The sequence below is a fragment of the Furipterus horrens genome, unplaced genomic scaffold, assembly GCF_987537825.1.
Source record: "Furipterus horrens unplaced genomic scaffold, mFurHor1.1.pri manual_scaffold_8, whole genome shotgun sequence".
Lineage (NCBI taxonomy): Eukaryota > Metazoa > Chordata > Mammalia > Chiroptera > Furipteridae > Furipterus > Furipterus horrens.
The window spans coordinates 13,074,777-13,091,352 of record NW_028327178.1 but is presented as its reverse complement, the minus strand read 5'-3'; the positions used below and the strand labels follow the sequence as shown (position 1 = coordinate 13,091,352).

At 39.7% G+C, this 16,576-nt stretch overlaps 1 protein-coding gene across 5 annotated transcripts in view; it reads right to left on the bottom strand.

Annotated features, from left to right (window-relative positions):
- Positions 1-16,576, bottom strand: part of TCF4 (transcription factor 4) — a 333,046-nt gene that overhangs the window by 200,720 nt on the left and 115,750 nt on the right. The gene's annotated exons all lie outside the window — the stretch shown is intronic.

The following is a 16,576-nucleotide window of genomic DNA, read 5'->3' as shown; positions in this document are numbered from 1 at the left end:
AAAAACTATCTTGGCTATTGGGTCATTTTCCAGGCTACTAACTGCTAAACCATGTGCAGAACATGCTTCCAATTTAACCATCCAGATTTTCTACAAAGGCAGACAGCTTTGCTCTGCAGGCAGAATCAAGTTGTTCTTCAATTTGATTTTTAAAACAAAAGCATTTCTACAGAAAACCAATAAGCTGTTTGCTACAGGTTATCTGAAAAAAAAAGAAAAAAAGGGAAGTAGGTTTTATTTTAAAGACCTTAATTTGTCTATGAAACTGAAAAATATAACCTTACTTTGGTTAAGAAAAGGGCAGTCGTTGAATAAATGTTACATCCCCATCAGTTTCTGAGAAGTAGAAGCTGCCAGCCGAGGCTCCTTTGAGATTCAGGAATGGCCATGGGCGCCAATGCAAACCACATGCAGAAAGTCATTAGGGTTTTTCAAAGTTACAGAGAAAACTGGAATGCTCCCTGTTTTATAAGCCACCTCTCAGGCCTTACAAATAATCAGATACAGTGAAATCTGAAAGTTTCACTTTCAGAAGAGCTGTCCTCCCTTTCCTGATGGCACCACACCAAAATCTATACGCGAGGAAATGTCCATAACAGAAGCCCGGTGCCTGGAGGGACCTTCGCAGCCTGAGTCTACAGAACTTCTGCACTCTCGTGTGATGAACCATTATAGTTAGGCTTTTGTAATATACCACTGGTACTTCTGTGGCTATGACCAAAAAGAGGAAGTCAAAGTTCGATCCAGAACAAAGTCTACAGCTGCAAACAGTGTGCTGATATCCTTGATGACTTGCCACCATTGTGACATTTGTTATGAAAGTAAATCAGGTTGACCTAACCTTGGCTTGGTCAACCTAGGTCTTGTATGAGGTCCCACTGCTTGGTTATAAAACAGGTCACTAGATGTTAACTCATCCTCTTTCTTTGACTAGGCCTAGTGATCAGTTTAATGCCCTACAGTAGGATCCCATTCTTAAAACTCCTTGGGAGCTCACACATGACTCCCCAGGGATCTTTTTTGTTGTTGTTGTTAAAAGAACTGTGTTCCTGAAAAGTTGTCATGATTCTAATCTTCACAGACTAAATCTAAAGGCATCTTTTCACAAACCCTCTGTAAAGGAAGTAATTACCACTCAATTTATCTTTAGTATTAGTCCAGATATTCATATGACCTTCACCACTTATAATTTAATATCTGACTTCCCTTGTAATTTTCTGTCTTAAAACTAGCTGTAGGTGAAGGGATACCTATGACTTTGTGCAGGTAATTTTAAGATTTTTGTTGTTTGTTTGTTTTGAGTTCTTTTCTTATAAGGCCCAACAATGTAGCCAGTTAACAACTCTCAATCAATATCAACTTTATTCATCATCATATTCTATTTATTACCTGATAAATTTGGCTATTCAATCACACAGCTCTAATCCAAGAAGCACATTTGCTTCTCCATTAGTCACAGAACCATTTTTCTTAAGCTTTTTTTCTCCAGAGAGCAGAATACTAACAGTAAAGAAAAGGAGTCACAATTATAGAAATAACCCCCATTAACTCCCCACACCCACTGCAACAGTAATAGTGAACATGGGTCGGATAACCATGATGTTCTAGGCACTCTTCCATGCCTCACACATGCATCACCTCATTTATTTCATCCAACAGTCCTACCAGGTATATTTTAGAATGATCAACACATAAGTGAAGAAAATAGGTGGAAACGTGAGCATCAGAATTTAAACCCAAGAGTGCCTGCCACTAAGCATCACACTACGCTGCCTCCAGTCTTGATAGAGTGAAAGGACAGATTCAGGGCACATTTGTAGACCAAATCCAACAAGAAGAAATCTAATAAACATAAAATAAATTCCCATTCTACACAAGGACATAGAAGACCTGTTATTACTATTACTATTAAGAACACTTAAAAGATTTTAGTGGACTGCAAGCTCAATTTTAGTTAATGTTAAAACATGGCATGTCGATGGCATCTTAAACTACATTAATACTAAACATAAAGCAACCCACTACTGATTAATCCAGATCATGAATAGTGAGGTAAGCCCTGGATTCCCGACTTGAAGAGGAAAAGAGACTAACCAGGATGCATGGAAAGGACAGTGATGTGGGATAAAACACTGTTCTAGGATGTGTTTAATGTTTTCCAATGACACTTCTGAAGGAAGTGAGGATTAGCAGCCTGGGAAAAGTGAGGAAGGAGAGACAATACACAATCCTCTGTAGCTTCAGATGAAAAAACTAGGACCCCAGGCTTATAGCTACAGAACTGAGAACTTTATGAAAATCTGAGCTGCCAGTAGAGGCTTCTCTGGTACAGTGGGTGCCCACGCAGAGGAATGAGGGCCTGTTGGGGATCCATTCATTCACACACGAGTCAGAGTGTCATCTGTGTCCCAACAACTTTGCTAGGGCCTCATCTAGGATTCCTGCACTGGAAAGAAAGCTGATATAATAATCGGCAGTCGTCCGTCTCGAGAGACGATGGTGTAGCTTCTTAAGAGTCTATCTGCACCGCCGAGAATGGCTGTGCAGTCCGACTCGGGAGTGACACGGTATCTGTCTCCTCCCGTGTTGAATCGACATCTTGCGATGACGCTGGAGTGTCCTCTCCAGTGAAGCTGAAGCTACAGAGCCTGGGCAGGGTGATATGGAGGGTCTGCTGTTGCCCATGCAGCAGACCCCCCCTCTCTTCGCAGCTGAAGGATCCAAGGAAAAGACGGAGTCGATACAGCTTGGCTTCAGGTGCGCCGCAGGAGTTGCCGGTGTTGACTACAACGTCAAACCGCCTTAGGGACTCCGGCTCCGGATTTTCTGTCGGGGTTTACTCCCTTAGCCTTTCCCCTGAAGAGGTATGCCGCAAGGCAGCGGAGGTTTTTTGGAGTCAGAGTTTTCCTTCTCTGATGTGCCCTGACTGGAAGATCGAACCAGCGACACTTAGCTCGCAGGCCGACGCTCAATCCACTGAGCCAAACCAGCCAGGGCAAAGAAAGCTGATATAAATCAGAAATATTACAAGAAGAACTCTTACGTTCCATCCCACTTCTAAGAATCTATGATATCTTCCCAAAATGGTAGATAAATTAGTGCTCTGAAAAAAGTGTTCCATTCTAACCTACCTTGGTGAAAAGAAGGAGGGAAGGAGGGAAGGAGGCAGACGGGAGGAAGACGAAAGGCAAGAAAGAACTGAAAAATAGCATATTAGGGATGAGTGATTAAATACAGCACTGAAAACAATTACGTGATCAAATCAAGAATTATCCGGTTTTCTTTCAAATGCCAAATTTGGGGGAGTGGGGATGAGACAGAGGCTTTTTCCTTCAATTTAAGATATTTAGAGAGCAAAAATAATTAGGCAGAAAATAAGTTCATGTTACCCATTCCCATGACTTCAACTACCAAATATGGAATACTGTATGCCAGATCTGCAGTCCAGAACCCAAAATCAATTCACCCACAGACATCTGAAAAACTCATCATGTCCCAAACTGAATTTACCATGTTAATCCCCCATCATCTTTCTCCTCCTCCCCTATTACACATCTTAATGAATGGTACTACCAGCCACCAGGTGGCTCAAGCCGGACACCAAGAAGCCAAGGATGACTCCCTGCCCCCATCCATAAGTTATCAAATTCACCCATTCCCTTCAGTGTAATGTCACTCAAATCTGCATCTTCCTCTCCCTGATTCAGTTCAATTTCACATCATTTCCTCTTGTAATTGCTTTAATCACCTCCTGGGTAATCTCCTTACTTCTTATGGTGCCTCCTATTCACGCTTTGCTGACTGGCTGTTTTAGGCATAAAGCAGAGCATGTTATCTCACCACTTTAAAAATCCTTGAGTAGTCACCACATGCTTCAGTAAAAATCCAACTTTCTCCCAATACCATTTTAAAAAGACCCTTAGTTTTTCAGGAGCCAGGATTCTATCCAGCTTCCCCTGTCATCCCTTCCTCTATAGATCTGCAGGTCAGCCTTATGAACTTCAGTTCCAGACTTCCTGTAATAGTCTCTAGCTCTCTCAGCTGGGAACTTTGTTTTTACTTGGACAGTTCTAACTCATCCTTTAAGGCTCATCTCACTCATCAACACTTATAACAAAAATCATGGTGATTTATCCCATGACCATTCCTGCCTGCTTCTTGAGTCACAGAGCCAGCTCATGTTGTAAAAGTTCATTTTCTCAGCTTCCCTTGCAGCTATGAGTAGATATCTGTTAAGAGAGTTGGCCAATACTTTGTTAGCAGAATTCTGCTCCAAAGTCTTCCTCTCCTGCTTCCTATTGTGAACTCTGATGTGGTGTCTGGGTATAAGCAAACATCTTACAAAAAAATGCAAGATGAGAGAAAAAGTGAAAGAAGGAAAATCAGCGTGCTGAGGAGGGCATACAGGATGGCCACAATGGTGTGCTGAATTCACACAGCTGAGCTGCTACCGCCAGACATCCCCTTAAGTGAGGGGAAAATTCATCTTTATTTGACTAACCTACTATTATCAGGTATTTTATTAGTTGTAGCTGAACATGTGCTTAACTGAGATTGCACCTCTAGGAATTCTTTCCATATTCTGTACAAGTGAAGCAGTGCAGGGCGGTTAGGAACAAGGGTTTGGAGTTCAGCAGACAGAGGTTGAATCTGGGCTCTGCTACACAGCACCAGACAGGCAGCCTGACCCGTCTGATCCTCAATTGCCCCCCTATAACTAGGAGTGACAATGCCTAACAGAGAGGTTTATTGTAAGAAGCAAACAAGATAATGTGCGTAAGTACTTAGCAGATGCCTGGTACTCAGTGAACACCAGAACATGTTAGCCATGATGAGGTAGCTCAGACATATAATCCAACAGCACCCAGTGCACACAGTGATTATTTCCCTAATGTCCAGATGTATAATGATCTGATGCCAAGCTAATTTCTTCCATAGACTGTGGGCCACACTGAAGGCAAGAAAGACAGCATGTCACTATCTAGTACCTAATACGGAGCCTGTGTGACACAGACTTTTCACACGTATTTGTTGGGTGAATGAATGAATGAACCAAAGACTAATTAAGAGTGTTGTAGTTTGACATTTGGTTAGCTTCTAGTACAAATAAAATTTATATAGCTTGTTTAAAAAACTACATGTACTGAGGACCATATGATTGCAGACATGCTGATAACACATTAATTTTATTTATCAAGAAGCCGATCAAAATTTTAAAGCAGTAAGATATTCTGCTTTGCTTTCACAAATATATAATTTGCCCTTTCCCTCACTGCCGTAAAGGAGCGCTTCCTCTCCATTTGAAAATCAAGACAGCTAGGACAGGAGGTGTAGAAACTGCTCACAATATAACCAAGTCAAAAACTGGACTCAGGACCTCTATCTTGTCTTCTCTAACCCTTTCAATTTAGCCTCCAGAAAATGCTCTCCCTCTGCATATCTACTCGTGATGAAGTTATAAAATTAACAACCCTCATTGTTTTGAGGGGGTTAATGTGGGGAGGGAAAGGTTCTTTGGCAAGTCAGCAGTCTCCAAATGCTACAATTCCCCCAAATACTTTTTCTAAGGAGTGTTTTGCCATCTGCGGTCACCCTTTATACAAAACAGTGCTGTAAAGGAATGCCGTTTAAATGTGACCGCTAAAATGTGTTACCTAATCACAGTGAACATGGAAGGCAGCGTTTGCTGTAAAAATCTGCCCTCCCTTAGTCATTAAGACTTTCACACGTATCGGGAGCACCTTCTTCTATAGGGAGGAATATTCCTTCATTCTAAGAAAAGGTGAGCTGTTCTGATAAAACTTCAGCAGCTGCTGAAATTTATATATTATATCACAGCCTTTCGAGCCTACACTAATTATTAATTATCCACCTAGGTATACACTACTTTACACATCCTGCCCCTTAACTAGAGCACTCAGAAAAGCCATTGTACTTTGCCTAATGAACCACGTCTTGAACAGCTAAATGGCCTAGCAAATGCAAAGATTTTCCCATATGTACACTTGCCAGGGTTAATGCAAACCAACTACATTTCCACAACCACATTCTACCTTGAGGAATATGGGTAGCTCAGGAACGCATCTAGGTATAGACAGTATCAGCAAGTTAGAGCTAATTTATAAAGCTGATCTAGTGTTTGCAAGAAACATTACCGTTCAGTCACAATTTTAAGGACAGGGAGTTCTCATTCTTATTCTATACTGCAAATATTTTAAAGAAGTCACAGAGAGGCTTCTTTTTATGCTACAGCAGGTGTGAACTCAATTCCACCCTTAAGCCTGTATTAGCTCAGCTGAGAGAACAGCCATAAATTTTTATTTCAGAGCTAAATAAAACTCATGGGGGTATAGAGCAAAATCTCACTATTAATACGCTTTTCAAAGACGGTGAGCAAGACTGATTTCTTCTGTTTCATTTTAATTTGGTGTTCCAACTATATACCTAGAAGTTTTCAATGAATGGAAAATGCAATTACAAAAGTACATATGTTTAGAACTATTTTATTTTTGAAGTGACAAAAAATTTCGGGTACTACTTCCTCCCCACACCCGGACCACATCTCCATGAGTCAGGTCAGTAACAGAAGTAAAGACACTAGGGTTAAAATGAAAAATGGCTTGTCCAAGGCCACCAAAACATTATTTAGCACACTACTGTTTAGCAGGTCTGTATTTTCCTACACATAGTTTCTATGATGCCTAATGGAGGTTGCCCACAGTACTTAAGTGGTCTGCCAAAATATTTCTAATATTAATGACCGCTGCATCTCAATTTCCAAATAATATTTGTGAGATCATCGATAAATAAGGAAAAGGAAACTCACATGCAAGATAAAACATCAATTTTATCCTGTCAGGAGACCACTGTTTAAGTCTTCCCCAAATATGGATATTAGGTTCATTTGCAATTACTCAGACAGTTCTGAAGGAGACAAAGTCATCAATAAATTTTCCTCCACGATCTGCATTGCCCGATTAAGTACAATCAGTTACACATAAAGAGTTTATGCTTGCATCGAAGTATTTCGATTTGGTTACTGAAGTGCTCAGAGTACCGCTTGGTCTGAATAGCCAAGGTGGGAAAAAGGCAGGAGCCGTGAGTTGCCCAGGGATTTCAGACTTAGACAGCTGTGCCATGCTGGTAATACAATGCTAGAAAATTGCACTCTGTGATCAGGACGTTCTAAAATTGGCTTTTTATGTGTCTCTTTCTCTCTCATCCTTTTCTTCTTTTGTCTCTCCCTTCTCCATCACATGTTATCAGATATTACACACTATTTTCATTCAGCTTTAATATGGCCCACCAGGGGTTGGCACTTAATTAATCACTTCCACGTTTTGCCAAAATTCACTACACGATTCTCAAGTTTGCATAACACTTTTGCCAAGCCAGTCGGATGAAATAAACAGAAAAACGGTCTATATAAAATAAAAGAAGGTATAATAATAATTCAAAGTAACTGAATTTAAGTGCCTTCATTTAAACACAGAGCAAGTACTCAGATGAGAAATTCCATCAGAGCACTAAAGATTGCCTAAGATCAAGCCAATGCCCAGTGGAAAACAAGCTTTGCTCAGCCCACCATCCTCCTCTTGCCTCATACCAGGCTTTAGTGGGATTTTCGACCTATAGGAAAGCTTTCAATGTTTTATTTTAAACATAAACAAAAGAGCCAGCTATATTTTACACCAGTTTAAAATGAAGCTTCCTTACAGTTTTTCCTATTAATAAGCATGTGTCAAGGAATGAGGAGTAATAATAAACAATCATTAAGAAGATGAAAAACATTTGGGTTCTGGTAAGTGTTTAGGAATAAATTTTGTTTAATCCCTACCTATGTGCCATACATTTTTGCAACCGTTGGTCAACAGGCTGGATATTCTGCAGAATAAAATAAAATGAGATCCACTAAATGCCTCTTTCTACTCCAAAATAATACACAGTTACTTAGGAAAGACTCCAAATCCTTTCAGAGTGAAGGGAATAAAAAAATAATCACACAGAGAGGCAACATGCTATGCCAAGCTTCTCTGGAGAAGAATGAACTGAAAAGTGGAAGGAGACCATCTCCAGCGCAGTTCTGAGAACATGGACGGTACACGCAATAGCTTCTCCTAGATGAGAAGCATCCCACCTAACGATCCCTCCATTACTCGGAAGACCTACAACGCAGGCAGAAAAATCCCAGCCTGTCAGCACTCGAACACCACACCAAGGCATTCCCAGCCAAGTGAAACAATGAAACTGGAGAACATTTAAGCTGGAGAGAGAAACGGCTGGAGGAAAATATTTCACAGAGGTGCACCTCTGAATTCAACTTGGTTTTTGCAAAAGAGGTCCTTATTTTATAGGATTACTGTCTTGGCTGAAAAAGAATTTTTTTCATTTTGGTCTTGATGTTTAGAGAACTGAATTTTCTATGCTATCTCCACCAGTTTTTACCTTCTGTTCCAATCTCATTAGAAAAGGTGTTTTAAAACTGTCCTCACTGAAGACCCAAAAAATATAGACTTTTTCTATTAATTACAGATGAAAGATACAGGGCACCAATGTACAGCTTTGCAGTTCCATAAGCTAAAGAACAGTCACAGAGCAGAGCAGTTAATACAATGTACATTATTTATTACACTACTGACAATGACTATGGGGGTAGGTGTGGCAGAGATCACTACCCTTGCCTTAAAGATGTGAAGGTTGGGGCTTATGAGAAATTTATCCAAAGTCCCAGTCACCATGAGGTGAAAAAGCCAAGTCTAAGATCACAGTGACCACGAACTTAGTGCTTTATTCTGTGATGCCTCTCAAGACCTTTAGTGCTTAAAATGGAGTTCCCCTGCTTCTCTGGTCCTCACACATGTTTAAGTTGAGCAGAGAAAATGGGCTTAATTGTACTGAAGACCAATATCGCACTGAAGGCAGACACACACTTTCACGGACTTGAGTTTCACAGACCCTGTACCAGCACTGATGTTTCTCCTGGAGCTGAGGGGCAATGAGACGTTTGAGAAATGCATTTTGCACTCACCGCCTGAAGATCCAGTCAAGAATTCTGTGCACTGATTAATGCTACCACAGGCACATTTTAAGTGTCAAGCTTATACAAAATTCAAAGAAACCATTGTTTCAATGAAAAACTTAGAGAAAACCTTTACCTACTAAATAAAAACAGCACTGTGTCTTCCACACCCAGCTTACCTTTATTGAAAGACGGCCCTTCCCCCGGCCTGCGTTCCCACTGGCCTGATTCAGGCCGTGACTGTTCAGCAGAGGGGGGAAACTTCTGGCCAAAAGTTGCATCCAGCTCTCACCACAAGTGCATGCAGTTTTGGCAGGGTGACTAAAATTATATGTCGTTTTTTTGGCTGCGCCCAATCCTCCACATTAAAGAAGAACAAGTACAATTGTGGACTGTGTATGTATTAAAATAAAATAGAGGGGTTTTTTTTTTGCCCCAGGTAGCACCATACTTGTCTAGTGCTTCATGGCGGTACAGCAGGTGGTTGGAAGTAAGTTCCCAGGAGAATATTTGGCTGGGACGCAGGGAACAATCGCTGTCTGTCACCTGCAGTGGCCCGTCCTGGAGCCTTGCTGCCCAGTCCTGCTCTGGGCGGCTGCAGTAGGAGACAGTGCCCTGCGGCTATGCCAACGACCACCGAAGAGACTGGGGAGAAGGCTGGTGGCTGGAGCTCTGGGCCTGCTGCCCACGGTGCTTTGGAGGGCACGGCAGGCATTCAAGCCGGAGACCTGGAAGTGGCGGTGCTGGGCGATCCGGACGTTGGGAGGCTGGATTGGGCCAGTTGCTGCCTTGCTCGGAGGATGAGGACAAGAAGGCACAGGCCTTGGAGACTAAGTGGGAACGGTAGACCTCAGACTCCTTAGGCCCGTGCGCAGCCTTCATGCCTGCACTTTCTCTTCCTCCCTAATGTTAATACCTTTCGGTTCACTCCATGTATACTTTTTGTTGTTGTTCTTTCTCTCTAATCTGCTGGCCAGAATTTAGAGTTGAGACCCATTTTTATATTTTGCCTATGACATATAAGTTTGATTCCTGTTCTTAATTTTTAAAAGTGTTCAGTTGAAGATTATATACTTTTCTCTTAAAAGAAACTGAATAAGCCCTGTAAGTTGCTAAGTTCAATATGGAAGCTCAACTTCTTTCTCGTCTTTGCCATCGAGTAGGCAGGAGAAGCTACTGTGTGCCTTCCCATCCCCGCCCGCACCCCGCACCTGGCGAGGGCCATGGCCACAGCGGTCAGGGTGACCACACTGCTGGATTCACCCTTCCCCGCTTCTTTCTGCATCATGCCTAAACTGGACCCCGGAAACTGCGACAGTCACCTTGAGACAGTGAGGAGAAGGACAAGAGAATCACAGAGATACCAGCCTCGACATCACTGGGGTGCAAACCAACTCTAGCAGAGGCCCCCCCCACCCAACTTCTAGTGTAAGAAAAGTTATTCTTCAGCCACCGCTCGTCCCATTCACCATCGCTCCCAAGCAAAAGCAGTCCTCCGTGATGCAAACTGCTTTCTGCTTTTACTTGACTCTAAAATGGTTTGTTTTCTCTTGGGGTCAATAAATGTCTATGTGAGAAATATCCCTCTGGTGTTTAGAACATCTACACTTTTCTGTTAACTATAGCTTCAAGTAACATTTTTCTGGTATCAGTTCTTCTAAATTTTATAAAACCTGGTTGACTCCATCTAGTTTGACTATAAAAACTGTTTTTCACAGCGTTCATTACACTGTACCCCAGAGAAGACAGCTGGAAACAAAGCAAGGCAAGTGAAAGAGGAACGGAAAGAGTCATTGATTAGACAAGAGGAAAGAAGTTATCTTATCTGAATACTGGAAACACACTTTTTTTTTTCAGTAGCCTTTCAAAAAATACTGATTTTACTTATTTTCTTTTAGAAGTAAAATAATCTGGGATGTGGTTTATTGAAAACTGATACCTACCATGCTGTAATATGGTCTGTTTCCTGCCATTAAAATACTCTATGCAGTCAAAGATACAATACCATAGAATCAATTTCTATAAGACTGGCTCGCTCTGGTTTAAAGCTTTCTTCCTGATACAGTAACCTGTAGGCCTCACTTAAATTTATGGGTTTTTCATTCAGGGTTTAAACCATATATATCTGATTCCTTGATTTATTCATGAATGAAACCATTCAACAGCCACTTACTAAAGTCTTACAACTCTGTGCCAAACATTGGTCCATGCATAATATCTTTCTCTTAGTGATGTAACTTAACAGGTTATTATTTTATCCTCAATAAGTTCAATCCCTTAACTATAGACTTGGAGTGAGTTAAGGTAGAAAAGAAACATCCATTTGAATCAGGCTTCAAAAATTACATTTGGAAAACATATCACTAGCAAAATTACCTGAAGATGTCATAAAATACAGGTGAATGGATTAGAAAGAATGATCAAACACCTCTAAAGATAAAACATAGTATAAAGACAAAATGGCCCACCTAAAAGATCAATGAACCATTACATAAGAAAATTCCCTCAGGGATCATCTAAAGGTCTGTTCCACCTTTATTTAAAGATGTGAAAAGTAGCTGCCCACCCCGGGGACCCACAGGCAGTTAGTTATAACAAAACAGAGTAGAAAAGTCAGTTCTGAGTCCCGGACTTAGCTCAAAGTCAGGATTAATAAAATCACTCAGGATGAGACTTAAAATGGTCCTATCTGTGAATATTTTGGGAAGATATTTTTAAATTTAACGTATTACAATAATAAAACCCCCAAACAAATTTAAAAAAATTAACAACGCATAAGACCACTATTAAACATTTCTTCTCTCAGAAATTGCTTATTACCACATTATCATCCAACAGATAACAGATGATAAAGATAACCTCATGCTAAAAAGTGTCATTAAAAAAAAAGACAGTGAGGACACACAGAAATGCCCTTAACTAGTGAACTTGCAAGCAGCCTTGATGTCGCCCTCTAACTTCAGACACTTTAAGTGAATGAAATGTCTAGAGTGACATCCATATTCACAATTCCATTTTAATGACATTACTAAATATTATGTGACGTCTGACACTTTCAAGCATTAAGTAACTGTTATTATTGCACAGGTTTTCTTCCTTTAAATTATTTTCAATATTTACATTCCTTCATGGGAAACAAACAACCTATCTGACCAAGGAATCAAGTTAAATCTTACCCAAGCTGTCAACAAACTATGTGTCTTTGTGGTCATTTTTTTCCTTTGTAGATTAAAGTTTTCAAAACAGTTTTCCTGATAAGAGCCTCTTCATTGGGTATTTCCAGTTTTAAAAAGAAAGGACACACTCCTAGTATTAGCATCTACTCACATTTGCCATTTTATAAGACTGTGCCACTTGCCTCTGCCACTGGGGTTTGAAAAAGCTCACAACACTTCACCTTTATGCTGGGCTAAACTCAGGGTAGCCAGAAACACTTTGAAGTAATACAAACCTAAATATTCCTGCTAGGCAGACGGAGCAGTGGAACCGAATTATAATGAGCTAGCAGCTGTCACAATATGACCACAGTAACCAAATCAAAATATCAACCGCTAACCCAGATGAGATTCAAAGGTCATCCTATAAGCCAGCAGCTTTCTTCAGTTATGCCTGACACCTTGATCTATTCCTGCAGCAAAATGTTCCGCTGGGGTAGTTTAGAAACCAGTGACTCGACAGCGGGAAATTATCTGGTGCACTAGTAGAGCACCATTATGGTGCTAGAGTCAAAACCACAATAAGGAAACCGAACCGTTCACAAAGGGACATGTGAAAACACAGCCGCTGATGCTGAACTAAGCTGCACCCAACCAGACAGAAGTATCACTTTTCACATCCTGCAGTGCCTATAATCTTATTGGCAACTTGCTCACTCCAACAATCTGGTTTTCAATTAAGCCCCTGGAACAATAGAAGGAAAATGCATCCTTAGAGACTTGCTTGGATCAAAAGGTTTATTTGGATAATATATTGTATCCCGTTGTAAAAATATCTGGACAATTACCTGCAAAGTTTAATGCTTGGCAAAACAAACAAACAAACAAACAAACAGTAAAGTTTTAAAAATCCATACTCTCTGCATGCATGTATTTCTTGCCAGGAATTTCAAACTATTCCATAGCATGTAGTCCTCTTAAAAACAAGACTCAGACCCATGGCCTCTTGGTCCTACTAGCATGTTCTGAAAGCCACCCACTGACCACCTGTATAGGTTTAATCAAACTATTCAAAACTGCAGCAAACAAGTTTCCAACAGTTCAAGTGTACAGTATTATCATTGATAATCACAGGGAGTCACAAGGAAGAAGTGATTTACCGTCTCTTCAGTCCAAAACAGAACACAGAAATTCCAAAAAGTGAAAATGCAAACTGACCCAATGAAAGCAATGAGTGAGGACTCAGGAAATGTCCAGGAAAAAAATACATCAGTTGGTCAATGCAGGCGGTCAGCTGTGTGACTTAGGGCTTCAATCTCTCAACAAAGGGCCACGTACACTTCTTTTTTCAAAAAACAAATTTAGGGGCTTGCTGTTTTGTCTAGTTTAATTATGTTCTTCTTTAGAGTATGTACACAATATCAACTTCCAAAACTTTGTGTGACAACTCAAACTACAGACAGGTAGAGGAGGAAACCTGCAACCTTATAAACCATGAAATGTCATTAATTTTTCTAGCATTATAAGCCTGTGTGTGCACACACTTGCACAAGTCCTCTTGTGTTCGTTTGTGTATTTTTAGTTTAGGGATTCATAAACTGTCAAATAGGGTACTATATTCAGATATGAAAGCTTATTTCTAAAAGTAAATTAATGGAGTCAGTCTATTAATCTTATAAATCATAACCTATTTTTCATAAATGAGATACACATATTAAGTTTTATTATTTGGGTGCTGAACATAAGTATTAGATTACACAAAATAACTCTTAGGCAAAACCATTCATGTGAAATAACAAAGTTTGGAATTGTAATAAAGGGTTTTATTAGCATAAGGGTTTATGACCAAATGGTAGCAATTCCTGAATCCTTTCTCCAGAATAGTGTACTATCATAAAGAACCAAATATATAATATTAATTCACCCCCAAAAGGAGAAAATGGTTCATTAAATTTTTCTTTTCTTGTAATAAACTAAATATCACTAAGTAAACAGTTTACATTTTTGAAAAATCAGGTCATCTGCAGTTAATAACTCTTTCCAGTAAAATTACTGTCACTTATTTCTGTAGCAGACGCCTAATTCAGTTATAGGCTTGATTGATTTGACAATAGAGAATCTGGTCCAATAAAGTGGCTGATTTATTTCTGATGCTATAGCTTTTACCCTAATGTGACATCATAATAGAAGTAAGTTTTTGATGTGTAGAGAAATCCCTTGTAATTAATGAAAAGTAAAGATTCTGAGAATGGATATTGGAGTCCTGTCAAAAACTTACATTAAGTTCTAATACCTTCTTTTTGGCAGAATGAGAACTTCCACAAAGATCGTAACACAAAGAACATGGATTTGTACACAAAGAACAGTTTAGAATATACCACATATTCTTCGAGTTCAAATTGTTCCCTGTGCTAGTAGATCTTATTCTGCGCCTTTGTCTCCCTTTGTAAGCTGGTTGCCTTTAATTTTGAAAACGACCTATCTTCTCCTTGTAAAGATGCAGCGTAACACCAAGCATCGCTCATCTCAGAAGTGGCTTCATTTGAAATAAACAGCAGCTCGAGCACAATCAATGGGAATCTTTGTTCCGGAATCTGGCCCTGAGATACCCAAGCAAACCGAGAAGGCGTTTGGGATGTGAAAAATTAAAAGGGTAGGAAGAGGTTTTAATGCGGCGTCATAGTCAGTTCTCCAAACACATTTCTTAAAAATTCTTCTCCAAACTAAAAATGCAAGGTATTTCATAGCTGTTTAGATGTCTTTTTTTTCTCCCTTTTTCCTTTTTTGCACACTGCGCCGTGCCCTCTTGCTCTGAGAGTGACTTCCCTGACCCCAGTCTGACACTGCACCGTTAATGTCAGATAAACCATTTAGCCCAAGCACAATTCTTTTCTGTGCAAAAATCTGCTTGAGGTGGAAAATGTAGCAGTTTGTAAACAATAAAGAGCCATGTTTCAGACCAGACAGCTTATCTAACAGAGAAGTCCTTTCATGGGGAACAGTGGGTGGGAGCCTCCGGACATAGGAGCATTTCCTATCACAATGCAGGAGACTGTCTTGGCCTCCATATTTAAGAGTTTAATGGGAAGGAGGGCAGACGGATAAAGAGCACAGCTGACATCGACTTTCAGCTTAAACAGCAACTAAGTGAAAAGAACTCCCTCTGCTCTCGCTTTAGCTCTCATCCACTTATATTTTAAATATTATTTGGATTGAAAAGGGAATTTGGTTGGTAAAATAGTTGCCCATGAAGACACAGGAACAAAAACAATTATTTACTATGTTTGTATTGCTTGATGTATTATGTAATTAATTTATCGAGTTGTTCTTTAGGAAATCCTTTTTTATACGAACTTCTAAATAGGAGTACCAATTTATTTTATTTTACTTAAGCTTGTCAGATGAAAGTTTTAGCATCTAAGGGAGTTCTTCAATACAATCTTTAGGTGCTACGTCTCAAGATTTTTTATTTTCAAATTAATATTTTCTATTTTATGAAACTGGGTGAGGATGAATAGAGAACCAATGGCATTAGAATTTTAAATTATTGCTATTGTCATTGAAGCGGCTAAAGTTATTCTTTAAATTTTAAGTTGATAAATACATCTAGCCATCTGCATACATCCTGAAAACAGAATGTGTTGTACCTTTCTACTGACAATTGATTAAAAAAAAACAAAAACCCTGGGGTTCTTGGTTTAGTTACAAAGTTAAAACAACATCCATATGAAATTTAACATTTTAAAGTAACAAAAACCACAAATATAAGAACAACCTAGAATCAAAGACAATTTTGTGATTCTCAAACTTGGGATGACACAGAGGGTACAACAGACGATATTACCCACTAAAGGTGAATTGCTATTATTTCTCTGCTTTGTCTATTTATGTTAAATATCTGAAATTCCCTAGAAGGATTTAATGAAAACCGGGGGGGGGGGGGGGGGGGGCTGAAATTCAAAGACTGTCTACACCTTAAATGACAAATATAGCTTCAAGGCTTTAAAATCGAGACAGTCTTTAAGAGCATTTGCAATGATCATTTCCGAATGATAAAATTATGGCTGTGTGTTTTCCTTGGAGTACAGTCCAACAGCTTGCGCCAAGACATTTAACTTCATTTATTGATGGATTCTCAATAAAATTTGGCCAAGTTGAGAGCTTTACTAAAATCGTTAAAAACTCACATTTACTAGAACAAAGACCATTTTTTCAATCAAACGTAAAGTCACCAGCTATTGAGACCTTTTAAGCCATTATGAATGATCTTCTCATTGTTTAGGTGACTGCTGTCAACCAAACATCCTAGAGCGTAGTCAAAGCAGAAAACTATGCTAAGGACACAAGTAGGAAGGGCGTGCTAGAAACTACACACTGTCCCCAACTACATACAGCTCGCCCC